The sequence below is a fragment of the Schistocerca piceifrons genome, chromosome 3, assembly GCF_021461385.2.
Source record: "Schistocerca piceifrons isolate TAMUIC-IGC-003096 chromosome 3, iqSchPice1.1, whole genome shotgun sequence".
Lineage (NCBI taxonomy): Eukaryota > Metazoa > Arthropoda > Insecta > Orthoptera > Acrididae > Schistocerca > Schistocerca piceifrons.
The window spans coordinates 600,927,590-600,940,177 of record NC_060140.1 but is presented as its reverse complement, the minus strand read 5'-3'; the positions used below and the strand labels follow the sequence as shown (position 1 = coordinate 600,940,177).

At 51.4% G+C, this 12,588-nt stretch overlaps 2 non-coding genes across 2 annotated transcripts; both read left to right on the top strand.

The window, feature by feature from the left end:
• The first annotated feature begins 2,394 nt into the window (after nt 1–2,394).
• On the top strand, nt 2,395–2,601 carry LOC124790922. The gene has a single exon (XR_007016378.1). It is a non-coding gene; the product is annotated as a small nucleolar RNA U3 (small nucleolar RNA).
• Nucleotides 2,602–9,036: 6,435 nt separating this feature from the next.
• On the top strand, nt 9,037–9,155 carry LOC124791019. The gene has a single exon (XR_007016459.1). It is a non-coding gene; the product is annotated as a U5 spliceosomal RNA (small nuclear RNA).
• The last annotated feature ends 3,433 nt before the right edge of the window (nt 9,156–12,588 follow it).

The window sequence follows — 12,588 nt, the reverse complement described above, 5'->3', positions numbered from 1 at the left end:
ACGTAATGTAAGTAGCAAGAGGTAGATTGTGTTGTGTGAATGAAGGGCGTGGAGTAGCGGATGACGTTGGTTCAGGCAGATATTTGTTTTTTTAAAATTTGAAATTGTAATAGGCCGTGTCGTAGTATAATGAAACAAGTACATTTGCCCTGAAATGGCGTGCAGTGTGTTAGACGATTGTGTAAAGAGAGAGCTACAGGACTACCTGGAAACACTTGGTGAACCCTTGCCGTACCTCAGTTCTAGATGATTTGAGAGTGTTTACTTGCACTGCAGTTGCACAACAGCATATAAACTGATATTTGGAAGTGAATGATGAATGATAGGCTTTGTAAGAAATACTGGTATGTGATTAGTAGATTATGTTTTGAAACCCAAAATTATTTTTACCACAGAAGTTTGTGATTTGTAGGTATGATGTGAGTGAGCTTTGGGCCGAAGATGGTGGTTAGTTGGGCAGGATAAGTATTTAAATGGTTTTCAATAGAGTGGATATTAGTGACACTGGCTTGTTGCCATAATGTGTTTGTTCATAACAGTGTACTCAGTTGTGTAGAAGATTTAGGTGAGAAAGAGACAGTTGTTGAATATGACATAAATAGCTAGAAATGAAGTAAGTAGCAATTTCCTGCTAGGTGTAGTTTGGGTATGGTGTGTCTCAGTGAGAGAGAAATCTTGAAATTGAAGGGTTGTTCCTAGCTACAGTCTTGGAAACTATGTATCTGCTGTTGACTCCAATGTTTTCAAGATTACTTGTGTACAAAATTGGGCAGACTTTGCAGTTTCTTCTTCAGTAAATCAGTGGAAGGTGGTGCAGATAATGGTAAAAATGTTCAGTGCCTCCTGTGAGTTGTTGATGCTGCTTGTCTTTTAAGTAAAATTGATAGGGGCTCTTGATTGACCCAGCCATACACAGAGCTGGTGCATACTTGGCTTGAGAAGACTTTGGTCAGTAAATGATGAAATACCAACACAGTGCTCACAACAAAGCTCCTTTCCCTGCATTCTAGTTTCCCTCGGGTATAGAGTGACATGATATTGGCAGAGGATGTGCAGATAATCACTTTGATCAGGCTGTTTGTTTTTTTAATGCTCTTTTACCAGAATCCATGCATAGTGATAACTGTGCTCTCTGGTGGAACACGATGAGAACATTGTGTGAAGTGCACGGAAGTAGCTATTTGAGTATGTATGAAAATGTGAGGTAACCACTGTTACTCCTAAATTTCTGTGGAATAAAGTTTTCTGTATGTGTGTGTGTTTGAAAATCCCAGAGGTTCAAGTTGGTAGTTTATATGTTGCAAGCGAAAAAAGCTTTTTAGTAAACTGAGGCACTAGCATTAGTTTCCTGTTCACTGTGACAAGGAAGCTAGTATAAAAAGTAGTTTGCGGTTTTGCTTGCAAAGAAGTGCTCATGGGATGAAAGCACTGCTTGGGATTATTCTGAGATGATGGGGGGATTGCTAAACATGTAGCATTTTAGTAAGGAGCTTGTCGGAGTAGTTGTATAGTTGTAAAATTATTTGTTATTTTATGAGAAATTTCTTTATTCATAGCACATGGGCCATCATAGTTGAAGCATACAGATTGGCATGGCATGCGTAGGTCTGTAAAATGTCCTGACAGTGATGTTCATAGAGACTTGTTGTGTACTTTGATTCTTCATCTGTTTAACAGTAGACATAAGAAATGTATTAGTGGAGCAAGTAGCTGTGAAATTACTGGTGTATGATTGATAGTATGGACGTGGCGCTGAATGGAAGTGTTTGTTCAGCTGTGGGTGTTTTCATAATTGCCATGTGAGGAAGAGCAATACTCGTGATAGGCGAAAAGAGATACAGAGAGAAACACATTTGTTGCGAGTATTGTATATCAGCAGCTCCAAGGGCGGGTATCAAGTAAGACGCAAAGTGAAACGAAAGAGGAAGTATGCATGAAAGAGGCCAAATATCGACAAGAGTTCGCACTGTTAGAGTGAGGTGAATGAGCTAGTGCTGTGCGAAAATTTTCGAAGAGAGAGGCGGTTTTAAAGAAAGCACAAGAGTCCTATGAATGCCCTCTTGTGTGTTTCTCTTTCAGTGGCTATTTGGCATGTCTGCTTGCGCCATAGAATGCTACTGTATGTGCCCCAGGCCGCCATCTAGCGGCCGGAGGTGCAAGCGGTGTTTACATACAGTCTCGCCTGAGGCAATGGTCTCTCATTTCGGAACGCAAGAAGCACTGGTAGCGCACAAAATAGCTGAGTGAGATCATGGCGGCCAAGTAAGAGTAGAAGTTGGTTCTTTGCAGAATGTCCGAGCTTGTAAATCGCGAAATGTGAAGAGTGTGTCGTATTCTCGTAGGGCGTGTTGACGGTCTCGTGGCATAAGTAGCGAGCGGTGATAGCTTGCAAGCAAGATCATACTTCACAGGATCATTTCTGTAGTATGTCTTCAACTCTCTCTAGTTCAAAGCTGGAGTAGACGTAACCACGATGATGAGTGGTAGCACTTTCCCTGAGCGTGAGGCTTGCGATCGAGATTCATCGCATCTTGGTTGTAATCGATGATCGTTCACCACATTCTGAGGGATGTGGGAAGGGAATAGCGCTTTCCGAGTGGTGGTTTTATTATATAGATTAGAAGCGTAAGTCATACCTTTGGTATCGAGACACGCGTCGTTGCAGAAATGTCGCTGCAGGTTGTGGAAGGACTTTGATTGCCACATGTCATGAAAGCTTTGTGGAAGTTTCTCGAGTGTCACGGGGACGAGCCATTTGATTTGGCCTGCTCCAAGTGCTAGGCTTGGATGACAACGACGTACTTTTGAGTTACAAGAATGAGTGAGCAACACAAGAAGAGTGCAATTGATGACCATAAAAAGCTGACACACAACACAGTCTTGATAATCACCACTAATGCATGATGTACGAAACATTTAGGAGGAGCACGTTTGGCTAGCAAACATGAATTGAGTGATTTGCAAGGCACTGTTATCTGCAAGAAGGAATGCATGAAATTGGCAAATGAATAAGACTGGTTCAAATACGACAGAAATTTTATTTCTGTTGTCAACTAGTATTAATTAGATGTGTGGGAGTAGGGGGATATTTCCCTTGCACCATACATCTACATACACGTTGCGTCTGATGTGGCCTAGATTTGCGTACAAAGAACTGTCTAGTTGTCAGTTTTTTCAGTGAACGAGTGTGGTAGGGAGGAGAGAGATTAGTGTTAGATGCAGAGCAGTGCGGGCAGTTGTGTGTCGGACGTTGTATGTCGGACGGTGAGTCGCCGACAGGAATTAGGCGTGCTGCCATCTGTCGGCAGGTGAGGTAATGAAGCAGCTTGAATGGTGACAGAAATGATGGAAATAGTTAACTAAAGAGTAATAGCGACGACATTTGGCAGACACGTGTTTCAGCGTTGACAGTTAGTTTGGGGTGTGTGCTTGCATGACAGTGGAAGTCTGTTGACGGTAGAGAAGTAGACAAGACGGAAAGAATTTTCCGCGTTCTCGCGGAGAAGTAATAGAGAAGCAGCCATAAGTATTGAAGTGAGGGCGTTGATCGGCATCTCCGGCGGTACACCGCAAGGTTACCGCCCTTCGATTGTGCCTTTTTCGCGCTAATCGAAGTGTTAGGGGTTCCAGGTGCCAGCCAGCCAGCCAGCCAGCCAGCCAGCCAGCCAGCCAGCCAGCCAGCCAGCAGTTCCCGGTCCCGGCCTGCAGCAGTGGTCCCGCAGCCAGCCAGCCAGCCCGCCAGCCAGCCAGCCAGCCAGCCAGCCAGCCAGCCAGCCCGCCCGCCCTCCGGTGGCAGCAGCAGTCCAGCCAGCAGCAGTCCAGCCAGCAGCAGTCCAGCCAGCAGCAGCAGCAGCAGCAGCAGCAGCAGCAGCAGCAGCCGCCGCAGCCGCCCCGGCCCCGTCCGCGGCAGCAGCGTCCCTGCCTCTCGCCGTCGCCGTCGCCGTCGCCGTCGCCGTCGCCGTCGCCGTCGCCGTCGTCCCCCAGTGTGTGTCCTGTCCTTTTAGTGCTGTGTTTTTCTTTCTTCTTCTTGTCGTCATGTCCGCCCCCACCACCACCGTCACTACTACCACCACCGCCATCGTGTATACGTCCCCTTCCGCCGCCTCCACCACTATCACTTGGTGTGCCCAATCCCACCCCCCTCCTTCCATCCCTCCCCTCCTCTCTATCCCTTCGCCCTCGCTCTTTGTCTCCCCGTCTCCCGCCTCTTCCTCTCGTTCTGATCCCTTCCCCCCACTCCCCCAGCCTGTCACTGCAGCTCCGGCTAGGGTGGTGGCCCGTCGGGCCACTGCCCACGCCCAGCTCTCCCCATCGCCATCGCCATCGCCATCGCCATCACCGCCACCACCGTCATCATCGTCACCATCACCATCACTGCCACATTCGCCTGCACCGTCACAGTCACTATCTCCGGCGCCGCCTGCTGCGTCCGTGCCGGGACCTGTCCCTTCCCACCACCTCCCCATCGTTCCCGTCCCTCCTGTCACCACCCGCCCATCTGCCGCTGTCAAACGCCCTAGTGGCGCCTCCACTTCCTCTGCTCCTAAAAAGGCTCCACCCCGCCCGCCATCCCCACCCCAAAATGCCATGGACGTCTCCCCCCCAGGCCCCGCTCCCTCCTCCTCCTCCTCCTCCTCCTCCCCACCCGGTCTCTACAAATATCTCCTGTCCCGTCCCGATCCTTCATTCCTCGAGGCCCGGAATCTCTCCCTCCTCCTCCGCCAACATTTCCCTGGCGCCCCCATCTCTCTCCTTACTCCCAGACGGGATTCCGTTCTCATCTCCTCCCCCAGCCCAACCCTCCATACTGACATCCTCTCCCGCCTCCCCATCACCCGTTTTGGCCCTAACGCCTCCCTCACCCCTGCTCCCTCCCCATCTCCTACCCGTCAACCCCAACCCCCGCGTCGCCCGCCGACCCTCACCGCCGTGATCACTCGGCTTAGTCCGTCGATCACGGAGGAGGAGGTGTTGGCGGAGCTGAAGGCCCATCCCACCCTGGAGGTGCGGGCAGTCCGCCGCATTTTTAACGCGACCGGCCCCACCCGCCTTATGCGGGTGTTCTCTGAGGACGCCCCCTCCATTGACCGTCTCCTGAAGGAGGGTGCCCTCCTCTTCAATCAGCGGTACAAAGTCGACCCCTCCCGTTCCCCCCCTCAATCCCTGCGCTGCCAGAGATGTCTGCGCTACAATGCACACACAACAGCCGAGTGCCGCGAGGCCCCCACATGCCCGCATTGTCGCCAAGCGCACTTCCTCCGGCAGTGCCCCAACCTCCAATCCCCTCCCTCCTGTAATACCTGCAGCCTCCCCCACCCTACCTACTCCCAAAAGTGTAAAGCCCGGCCCCCTCCCACCACCCCTGAACTCACCGTCCCTGTCCGTCCCCTGGACGCCCCCACCCCTCCTGGCAATTCCCTTCGTCCCCCTCCCACTGCTGAGGACATCATCAGGTTCCTCACCATTGTCCTCCAAAACGTCCATCCCTTTCAGCGCCCCCACACCCTCCAACAGATCTCCCTCGCCGCCCGTTCCATATTCCACCTTAAAATGTACGCCACCTTTTCCAATAACCAGGCCCATTTCACCTTCTCCCGCCTTGACACCCTCGTATAAGTCCTTATCATGGCGCGACAGCATCGTATCCTTTTCAACAATATCCGCTCCCTTCCCGCCAACAAGAACCTCTTCCTGCACACCCTTGCTACCCACCGTGTGGATGCCTTCCTCCTCAACGAAACCTTCCTCCAACCCCACCACTCCATCCACACCTCCCCCTATCTCCTCCACCGCTCCGATAATCCCCTCCCAGTTGCGCGTGGCGGAGTTGCCATTGGCCACCACCGCCAGATCCCCGTTCGGCTCCAGCCTCTCCTTCCCGACCCCACCGAACACCTGATCCTTAGTCTCTTCTTCCCCGGCCTTACCATTACCTGTGCCACCATCTATGTCCGCCCCAACGCCCCTCTTCCTTTCGACTTCCTCTCCCACATCGACCGTACCTTCTCCTCCTATGTGATCGCCGCTGACCTCAACATCCATAGTCGCTCCGCTGCCCAGTTACGGCGGTGGCATCGGTTCCTCTCCTCCCTTCAAGGCGACCTCCTCCCCATCCCCCAGCACACTCGTCCCGAATCCAACTCCACTCCCGATGTTATCCTCTCCTCCCCCAACCTCCTTGGTCGCATTACGGTGGATGTCCTGGAGCCTATTGGTAGCGACCATCTCCCTGTCCTCCTCACCGTTTCAGACGGCCGTCGCCCCCGCCCCGACCCTCGTCATGACCCTCCCCCTAAGTACATCCATGACTATTCCCGTGCCGACTGGAATGCCTACCGGGATACCCTCTCCACTCAGGTCGATAGCCACCCTCTTGCCTACCGCCGTCCCGATGATGTCACCCATGCCGCCTCCTTTCTCCAGCAGACCTTGTCTGAGGCCGTGGAGGCCCACGTCCCTACTGTTGCCATCCACCCCCACCGTCCTACCTTACCACCACAGGCCGTCCTCCTCCTCCGTGAATCCCGTCGTCTCTACCGTGCCTTCCTCCGCACGCGTGACCCGGACACCCTACGACGCCACCGGCAACTACAGCGACACATTCGAAATTTGCTCGCGGCCAAGAAACGCCGGGACTGGCGACAGACATGCACCCGTTTAACTGCTACCCTCCCTATAAACTCGTCCAAGTTCTGGACCGCTTTCCGTCGCCTTACCGGAACTAAACCCTCCCCCTACTATCCTCTTCTCCACGATGATCACCCCTTCCCTGACGCCCTTAGTAAGGCCAATCACTTTGCCTCCTACCTGTCTGATGTGTTTTCCATCCCTGATGATCCCCAGTTCGATTACTCCCTCTTCCCAGATATCCGCGATCGAACTGACACCTCTGTCCCTCCCCTCGCTCCTGGTTTCCAGTACTTGGACCACATTCCACACACGGACCTTAATGCCCCCATCACCACACAAGATCTCATCAATACACTCCGCACCAAACGCAACACCGCTCCTGGTCACGATCGTGTCACCTACCGTCACCTTCGTGAAGCTCCTGTCTCTTTTCTCTCCACCCTGGCCAGGCTCTACAATGTAGTCCTGTCCACCGGTTACTACCCCGACCTGTGGAAAACCTCCCGTATCCTCATGTTCCTCAAACCTGGCAAACCGCCGTCCGCCGTCTCCTCCTACCGTCCCATCAGCCTTACCTCGGTCTTCAGCAAGGTCCTGGAATCTATCCTCACCCGCCGCATCCACCAGCATCTCCGCCAGCACCGCCTCCTCCCCGTTACCCAGTGTGGCTTTCGGCCGTCCTTCTCTTCTGACGATCTTCTCCTTCACCTCACTCATCTCCTTTCCGAACAGCTCAATTCCCGTCGCTCCGCAATCTTCCTCTCTCTTGACCTCGAACGCGCATATGACCGCGTATGGCATTCCGGTCTCCTCTTCAAGCTCCAAACCTTCGCCCTTCCCATTAACTACGTTCGTCTGATCGGTTCCTTTCTCTCCCGCCGTCCTTCCTATGTCACCATCCATAACACCGATTCCTACACCTTTTTCCCCTCCGCCGGTGTGCCCCAAGGCTCCGTCCTCTCCCCCCTTCTGTACTTGTTGTACACGGCGGACATGCCGCCGCCGTCACCCCCCGTCCACCTTCTCCAGTTTGCCGATGACACCGCCTTCCTTGCCCTTGCCCCCACCCTGCGACGCTCCCAACACCTTCTCCAATCCCATCTTGACCGTTTCACCGCTTGGTGCAACCAGTGGTTGCTCAAGGTCAATCCTTCCAAAACCCAGGCGATCATTGTAGGCAAAACCACTCCCTCCTTCCGCCTCCTTGATTTCTATCTCACCGTTTATGGCCGTCCCATCGCTCTCACCCCCACCCTTAAGTACCTTGGCGTCACCCTCGACCGTCGCCTCTCCTGGACTCCCCATCTCCAGACAATCCAAGCCAAGGCACGTTCCCGACTCCGTCTCCTCAAGCTCCTTTCCGGCCGAACGTGGGGTCTGGACCCCTCCACCATCCTCCACACCTATAAGTCCCTCATCCGCCCTATCCTCTGTTACGCCCATCCCGCCTGGATCTCCGCCCCCCCTTCCTTTTATAAATCCCTCCAAATCCTTGAACGTCATGCTCTCCGCCTTGCCTATCGCATCCGTCTCCCTTCCCCCACGCGGATCCTGTATGACCTTATCCCCTTCCCCCACCTCCTCCTCTTCCTCGAAAGGATACGAATCCTATACACCTCCCGTAAACTCGATCCTCCTCACCCGCTAGTCTCCCCGATCCTCTCCCACCCCCGCCCGCTGCCACGCCTGTACTCCCACGTCCCACCCGGTCTCCATCTCTCCACCCTCCTTACCCTCTCCCAAGGTGGTTTCCGCCAGCTCCCCCTCCCTGATGATGTCCTCCTCCCCTGCATCTACCCCTCCTATCAACTTTGATCCTCCCCCCCTCTCCTGTGTCCTTTCCTTCAGGCACCCTCCCTCCCCCCCCTTTTCCCTTCCCTTCTCTTTCCTTTCCCCCCTCCCTCCTACCCTCTCCTCCGGGCTTCACTCCCCCTACCTCCCTCCCCCTCTCTCCTTTGCCCATGGCATCTCTGCTCTCCCCTCTCCCATTTCCCCTTCCTCCTCCTCCACCTCCTCTCTTGGCAGGTCCCCGGACTCGTACACGCTGAGTGGACATTCGCGCGCCGGAGATCGTCGCCATCAGTGTCTCGTGAGTGCCGTCGTGTTTCGTGTTCAGTGTTCCCGTCATACTCCATCGTTCACCTGTGCCATCGCCATCTTCAGTGTTAGTGCGTCGTGACAACAGTTTGTAGTGAATTTTCGTCAAGTGTGAACGGCTCCGTGTTTGTCTTTATGTGTCTACTGTTTTATTACCCACCGTTATGTCACATTTGTGTATTCTTTCTGTTCTATCTTTATCTCCTCTACGGCTGAAGAGCGGCGTACCATGCTGCTGACAGCCTGCCTGTTTGTACGGGTTTGAAAATAACAATAAAGAAAAAAAAAAAAAAAAAAAAGCGTTGATCGGCACTCTGGTTTCCCTTCAAAACGAATAAATCTTTCGCCTTTTACTAAAGATTTCCGTGGAGGGGAACATTAAATGAGTCTATAAGGTATTTTTCGTAGTGCTCGGCTATTGCTGAGCCATCATCACAAGTGAAAACGTAATGTAAGTAGCAAGAGGTAGATTGTGTTGTGTGAATGAAGGGCGTGGAGTAGCGGATGACGTTGGTTCAGGCAGATATTTGTTTTTTTAAAATTTGAAATTGTAATAGGCCGTGTCGTAGTATAATGAAACAAGTACATTTGCCCTGAAATGGCGTGCAGTGTGTTAGACGATTGTGTAAAGAGAGAGCTACAGGACTACCTGGAAACACTTGGTGAACCCTTGCCGTACCTCAGTTCTAGATGATTTGAGAGTGTTTACTTGCACTGCAGTTGCACAACAGCATATAAACTGATATTTGGAAGTGAATGATGAATGATAGGCTTTGTAAGAAATACTGGTATGTGATTAGTAGATTATGTTTTGAAACCCAAAATTATTTTTACCACAGAAGTTTGTGATTTGTAGGTATGATGTGAGTGAGCTTTGGGCCGAAGATGGTGGTTAGTTGGGCAGGATAAGTATTTAAATGGTTTTCAATAGAGTGGATATTAGTGACACTGGCTTGTTGCCATAATGTGTTTGTTCATAACAGTGTACTCAGTTGTGTAGAAGATTTAGGTGAGAAAGAGACAGTTGTTGAATATGACATAAATAGCTAGAAATGAAGTAAGTAGCAATTTCCTGCTAGGTGTAGTTTGGGTATGGTGTGTCTCAGTGAGAGAGAAATCTTGAAATTGAAGGGTTGTTCCTAGCTACAGTCTTGGAAACTATGTATCTGCTGTTGACTCCAATGTTTTCAAGATTACTTGTGTACAAAATTGGGCAGACTTTGCAGTTTCTTCTTCAGTAAATCAGTGGAAGGTGGTGCAGATAATGGTAAAAATGTTCAGTGCCTCCTGTGAGTTGTTGATGCTGCTTGTCTTTTAAGTAAAATTGATAGGGGCTCTTGATTGACCCAGCCATACACAGAGCTGGTGCATACTTGGCTTGAGAAGACTTTGGTCAGTAAATGATGAAATACCAACACAGTGCTCACAACAAAGCTCCTTTCCCTGCATTCTAGTTTCCCTCGGGTATAGAGTGACATGATATTGGCAGAGGATGTGCAGATAATCACTTTGATCAGGCTGTTTGTTTTTTTTAATGCTCTTTTACCAGAATCCATGCATAGTGATAACTGTGTTCTCTGGTGGAACACGATGAGAACATTGTGTGAAGTGCACGGAAGTAGCTATTTGAGTATGTATGAAAATGTGAGGTAACCACTGTTACTCCTAAATTTCTGTGGAATAAAGTTTTCTGTATGTGTGTGTGTGTGTGTGTTTGAAAATCCCAGAGGTTCAAGTTGGTAGTTTATATGTTGCAAGCGAAAAAAGCTTTTTAGTAAACTGAGGCACTAGCATTAGTTTCCTGTTCACTGTGACAAGGAAGCTAGTATAAAAAGTAGTTTGTGGTTTTGCTTGCAAAGAAGTGCTCATGGGATGAAAGCACTGCTTGGGATTATTCTGAGATGATGGGGGGATTGCTAAACATGTAGCATTTTAGTAAGGAGCTTGTCGGAGTAGTTGTATAGTTGTAAAATTATTTGTTATTTTATGAGAAATTTCTTTATTCATAGCACATGGGCCATCATAGTTGAAGCATACAGATTGGCATGGCATGCGTAGGTGTGTAAAATGTTCTGACAGTGATGTTCATAGAGACTTGTTGTGTACTTTGATTCTTCATCTGTTTAACAGTAGACATAAGAAATGTATTAGTGGAGCAAGTAGCTGTGAAATTACTGGTGTATGATTGATAGTATGGACGTGGCGCTGAATGGAAGTGTTTGTTCAGCTGTGGGTGTTTTCATAATTGCCATGTGAGGAAGAGCAATACTCGTGATAGGCGAAAAGAGATATTTTTTTTTTTTTTACTTTATTGTTATTTTAAAGCCTGGACAGCAGGCAGGCTGTCAGCAGCATACTACGCTGCTCTTCAGCCATAGAAGGTACAATCAGCAGAAACAGGAGAAAAACATAAAAGTTACAAAATGGTGGGCAATAAAACAGGAGACACAGAGAAACAAACACGGAGCCGTTCACACTCGACGATAAGCCACACTGCAAACTGTTGAGACGACGCACAAACACTGAAGGAGACGATGGCACTGGTGAACGATGGAGTGTGACGGTAAACACTGAACACTAAACATGACGGCACACACGATACACTGATGGCGGTGATCTCCGGCGCGCGAATGACCACTGAGCGTGTGCGAGTCCGGGGACCTGCCAAGAGGGCAACAGGGATGAGGAGGGGGAGAGGGGAGGAAAAGAGGATGCCATGGCTTAGGAGACGGGGACAGGAGGATAGGGACAGGGGAGGGGGGGGCCCGGGGGACGAGGGACGAGAAAAGGAGGAGGGAGGGAAAAGGGAGAGAAGGGAGGGAGGGTGCCCCGAGGAGCAAGCACAGGAGGAGGGTGGGAGGATCAAAGTTGGTAGGAGGGGTAGATGGAGGGGAGGAGGGCATCATCAGGGAGGGGGAGCTGGCGGAAGCCACCTTGGGAGAGGGTAAGGAGGGTGGAGAGATGGAGACCGGGTGGGACGTGGGAGTACAGGCGTGGCAGCGGGCGGGGGTGGGTGAGGATCGGGGAGACTAGCGGGTGAGGAGGATCGAGTTTACGGGAGGTGTATAGGATTCGTATCCTTTCGAGGAAGAGGAGGAGGTGGGGGAAGGGGATAAGGTCATACAGGATCCGCGTGGGGGAAGGGAGACGGATGCGATAGGCAAGGCGGAGAGCATGGCGTTCAAGGATTTGGAGGGATTTATAAAAGGAAGGGGGGGCGGAGATCCAGGCGGGATGGGCGTAACAGAGGATAGGGCGGATGAGGGACTTATAGGTGTGGAGGATGGTGGAGGGGTCCAGACCCCACGTTCGGCCGGAAAGGAGCTTGAGGAGACGGAGTCGGGAACGTGCCTTGGCTTGGATTGTCTGGAGATGGGGAGTCCAGGAGAGGCGACGGTCGAGGGTGACGCCAAGGTACTTAAGGGTGGGGGTGAGAGCGATGGGACGGCCATAAACGGTGAGATAGAAATCAAGGAGGCGGAAGGAGGGAGTGGTTTTGCCTACAATGATCGCCTGGGTTTTGGAAGGATTGACCTTGAGCAACCACTGGTTGCACCAAACGGTGAACCGGTCAAGATGGGATTGGAGAAGGTGTTGGGAGCGTCGCAGGGTGGGGGCAAGGGCAAGGAAGGCGGTGTCATCGGCAAACTGGAGAAGGTGGACGGGGGGTGACGGCGGCGGCATGTCCGCCGTGTACAACAAGTACAGAAGGGGGGAGAGGACGGAGCCTTGGGGCACACCGGCGGAGGGGAAAAAGGTGTAGGAATCGGTGTTATGGATGGTGACATAGGAAGGACGGCGGGAGAGAAAGGAACCGATCAGACGAACGTAGTTAATGGGAAGGGCGAAGGTGTGGAGCTT